Source organism: Cupressus sempervirens, chromosome 9 (genome assembly GCF_028749045.1).
Source record: "Cupressus sempervirens isolate cs-2001-9-10 chromosome 9, ASM2874904v1, whole genome shotgun sequence".
NCBI classification, from domain to species: Eukaryota; Viridiplantae; Streptophyta; class Pinopsida; order Cupressales; family Cupressaceae; genus Cupressus; species Cupressus sempervirens.
This window is the reverse complement of record NC_143126.1, coordinates 444124909-444130132: the sequence shown is the minus strand read 5'-3', so window position 1 is coordinate 444130132 and position 5224 is coordinate 444124909.

Here is a 5224-nt window from a genome sequence, read left to right as displayed (position 1 = left end):
AATAATATATTTATAAGTACCTAATTTTCTCTCAAACCATATGCTAAATCAATTTCCCTTTGCATAACATTGGAATCTCCATTACAATGAGCTTCTTTAAAAAATGAAGACACACCTTCCCATTTTATTGTGTGATTAGATAGTTGGCATCATTCAACCCTTACCATCATCCAATCAATATTGTTTGCAATCTACAAATGTAGTGCATCTCACTCTCGACTAACTGTATAAAAAATAAATAGACAACTTATAACCAATTTATTTGAAGACTAAAAATTAATTAATTACATTAAAATATTATAATTACCTTTCACTTCCCTCAATTTACCTTTCCCCATCAAATAATCCCATTTGAATTTGTTAACGGGGTTGGATCCCAAGTGCAATCTATATCAATCTTTGATGCAAGCTTAGGAAGATATTCAATAACATACACCATAGTCTGGTATACCATATATACCTCTGCCATAGAACCCTCAAGATGTGATCTTTGTCATACCAAAGCCTTCAAAAGTTTCAAGTGCCTCTTAACCATCCACATTGACCTAGTGTGTACAGGTCCACACATTTCAATTTTAGCTTGGCGTATGAGGTAGTGTTCTTGTACATTGAAAAAGTTGAAGGTAGACACTTTTTCATTTCACACATTAGGTGATGAATTTTTGTCTTCCAATATTTTATATGTTCTTCACGAATTTCTTTACATGACAACCACCTACAAGAGATTCAAGACAAAAAAAAAAGGTACGAGACTTTATAAAATAATATACAATATATTACAGAACAAGAATTTTTTTTTATGAATATAATACCTAATACAACACATTGAACACATATAACTACTTACCTCATGTATTTTCCAAGATTATATATGACTTGCTTGACATTATTGTCGAAGTGGTCTGGGAGAGAAAAAGGTAGCACGTACTGCAATAATTATAAATCAATTATTTCATTGTTTTCTAATATAATACAATGAAAACTACATGCACCTTTTATGATGCAATTGCTCCCCCGAGGAGTAACATCCATACATCAATTCAAATATTCAATATGTTCAATGATTGGACTTGAATTGATGCAACCTGAACCTTCTCTTAGTTCAAATTAGGTGAGGGTTTTACCCCTAGCCTGCCTTTCAGGTAGTGAAACATATCCTTGGGCAATGAATTTGTAAATATATCAACTACACACTCCTTAGTTGGTGCATATTCGAATCCCACTTCTTTTGCTTGAACCCTCTCTCTAAGATAGTGATACTTTAGTTGTATGCTTGGTCTTAGAATGCATACCTAGAGTTTTTGAAATATTTATTAGACTAGTGTTATCACAATAGATAACCACCAATTCATTAACCTGTTCTTGTATTCCTTCCTAAATTTTCTTATCATCCACATTTCCTGCCCAATCAACATGAGTAATTACACTCAATGTGAAATCTACTTTATGTCCATACTACAATCTAAATTCCTCAATTCCATGAAGATATCTAAAGATTCTTTTGACGGTAGTCATGTGTTTCCTTTGGATTAGAGGAAAAATTTGCTACTAATCAAACTGCCCATGCTATATCAAGTCTGCTATGCACTACATATTGTAGCTTGTTGATCATAGATTTATATAGTGTCTCATCTACTTCCTTTGTATCATCTTCCTTGGGTAGATTGTAACCTATAATCATAGGACTACCCATTGGTTTTTATTCTTTAAAACCAAATGTTTTCAATAGTTCCTTGATGTACTTGGTCTGACTGATGTATATACCATCCTCGAGTTGGTAAATTTGCAAAACTATGAAGAATTTTGATTACTAATCATAGACATTTGAAATTCCTTCTTCACATCTTCTGAGAATGTAATTCTCATCACGTCATTGCCTCCACAGATAATATCATCAACAAATAATGCTATAATAAAGAACATGTCTTCAACTTCTACCTTTAGGTATAGGTTTGTGTTATCACTTGTCCTTGTAAATCTAATCTTGACTAAGTAGGAATGTAACCTCTGATACCATGCTTTGGTAGCTTATTTCAATCCATACAGGGCCATGTTGTAGTCTAAACATTGTGTTATTTTCCTCTAAATTTTCAAATCCTTCAGGTTGTTCTATGTAGACTTCTTCTAATACAACATTTAGGATCGTTGGTTCGACATCCATATGATAAACTTTGAATCCTTTGTAGGTAGAAAATGCAAGTAATATTCTGACTCCTTCAAGTATAGCTATAGGTGCGAGGGTGTCTTTGTAATCCAATCCTTCCTCTTATGCATAACCTTTGTAAACTAGCCTTTCTATATTTCTAACCGTTGCACTTGTTTCATTCATCTTATTCGTAAAAACCCATTTTGTTCCTATCACATTCTTGTCCTCTAGTCTGGGCACTATAGTCCATGTTTGGTTATTTCTATTTGTTCCAATCCTTCCTTCATGACCTTTACCCATTTTTCTTTCTTTAAAGAATCTTTTACTACTTTTCATTAAACTGAGACAATAAACATGTACTTTCCATTTCTTTCCTTCTACCTAACACATCAACATCTTTATAATAAATTATCTACTCTTGGGAGTGATTGAGCTTGACATACCTTGGGAAAATTGGTTCTACTCTTGGAACTTCCTCAACTACTTGAACTGGTTCCTATATGGGAATCCCAAGGAGACAAATCATAATGGGGGCCACTACCTCTAGATCCAACACAAGGTCAAACATTGGTTTCCATTTACAAAGACAAAATTTTGAAACTTATTGCCATAGATCCAAGAACCTCCACTGACTTTGATAAGATCTTCATCATTAATAAAGCTAAAAAAGGAACATTTCACTATCCATAGAAATAATTTTGACGCTACCCTACCCTTCCAATGGTCATCAACCCACTTCCAGACTTGGTCAACATTTGTGACACAAGGAGGTTGGGAGTAACTAAGGCCAATAGGCACACTCGGCTACCCAAACCACCATGTAAGAGTCAACACAATGGAAAAAAACACAAAAGAGAACAAAATAGAGAGAGAGAGAACAATATTCTTTATTGATTCATGAAAATATCATCATACATGCCCAGCTGTAAGGCCTTCTAGGTTACGACCAGATACAAATACATTCAAATCTAAGATCCAACTTCAAGTTTAGATTTCCATCAATTATGATTAAGACTCTACCCAAGACCCCTACTTATACTAATCTAAGCCACAAGTCAGCCCATTCTAAAAACTAAAATTAAATACTTGAAGAGCCACAAGTCAGCTTGCATCAGCAATTAAATGTCCAAAAATTGATATCCAAGCAAAATCGTGATATCTCCTAGCCTCAATTGAATTAGAACTCGCGCTTTGAACTATGGGTAGTAATGTAGGTCCTTTTAACCCCTTAAGTGTGCAAAGGCTGATTCACCAAGGATAAGTGCGCATCCATCCCGAAAGTCACACATAAAACTATCGCACAAAACTGCCAGAAATTGATACTCCAAGAGAATTGTCATATCTCCCAACTTATAAGAAATTAGGACCTGCCCCTTTGATACAAGGAAATAATCTAGGCCCTCTTCAATCCCTAAAATGTGCAACCTCTCATTCATTAAGAATAACTAGTTACATGTCCCACAACAAACACCCATCAACCATAAAAACACAGTTCCAACAACAAAGTAAAAATGGTTCAAAACTGAAAACATGTAGGATAGCAGTATAACCCAGGATGCTCCTACATCAGACAACCAGGGTTGGAAGAAATGATTCTCCTGAATCATTGAGATGTCACAACCTAAGCTGAATCCAACTTAGATTGAGAAATCCATGATGCATCTTCCATAGGTCTGTTCTTCCACTTCACCATATATTCATAATAATCTTTTCCCCTTGTGCTCTTACCAACTCTCTAATCCAATATCTGTTCAACTTCTTCAATCTGCTTCTTAGGATAGTCCTCTAATACAATAAATTCATCATTTGACTCATGATACTTGTATAAATCAACAACATTGAATATAGGAGCTATATCCATATTTTCAGGTAACTCAATTTCATAAGCGTTTCCACTATCAAACTTCTTCAAGATCTTACAAGGTCCAAACTTCTTCATCTTAAGCTTACTGTATGTTTTAATAGGAAATTTTCATTTCTTCAGAGAACTTGAAAATCATGATGTCTCCTAGACTGATTAGCATTCTCCTTATACTTTTGATTACTTTGTTCTATCCTCGACTTCACTTCCTTATGTAAAGATTTCATAAAATCAACAAATTCTTCTCCTGCATCACTTCCCTTTTCTTCACTAGCAATATCTCTCAAATCTGATAGACCTCTAGGCTATATTCCAGTAACAATCTCAAAAGGTGTCTTCCTTTTATTCCTATTCATAGAATCATTATACGCAAATTCAACTTGTGCCAATACCATCTCTCAGTTACTTGGCTTATTCCAAACTAAACATCTGAGCAAATTACCCAAGCTTCTATTCACAACCTCTGTTTGTACATCTATCTGTGGATAAATGTAGAACTAAACTTCAACTCAATACTCATCTTCTTCCACAAAGTCTTCCAAAAATAACCAAAAAACTTTCTATCTCTGTCAGAAATAATGCTTCTTGGTAATCTATGTAATCTCACAATCTCTTTGAAGAAAAGTTCAGCAACATGCTTATCATCTGATGTCTTCTTACATGGTATGAAATGAGCCATCTTAAATTTTTTTTCCATTACAACAAATATGGAATCAAACCCCTTCACTGTCTTAGGTAATCCAAGAACAAGATCCATACTAATGTCACTCTAAGGTTTCTCAGGAATAGTAATAGGTGTATACAAACCAATATTTTGACTCACTCCTTTTGCAACTTGAAAAAATCCACAACTCTTTACAAATTTCTAAACATCCTTATATATTTGTGGTTAATAATACTTCTCTTTCAGCAAACTCAATGTCTTATCAATTCCAAAATGTCTAGCCAATCCATCACTATGCTTTTCCTTAATCAGATTCAACTTCATAGAACTTCTAGGAATACACAACTGAATACCTTTGAACAACATACCATCTTGAATGAAATACTCATCATACTTACTTATGTGATCTGTCAGATTTGGTGCTTTGCACTCTCTCCATGCCTCAGAAAATCAGGATCAACATCATACATCTCTTCCATTTCATCAAAACTAAGAACTTCAACCTTCATTTCAGTCAACAAAGAATGTCTTCTACTCAATGCATTAGCAACTC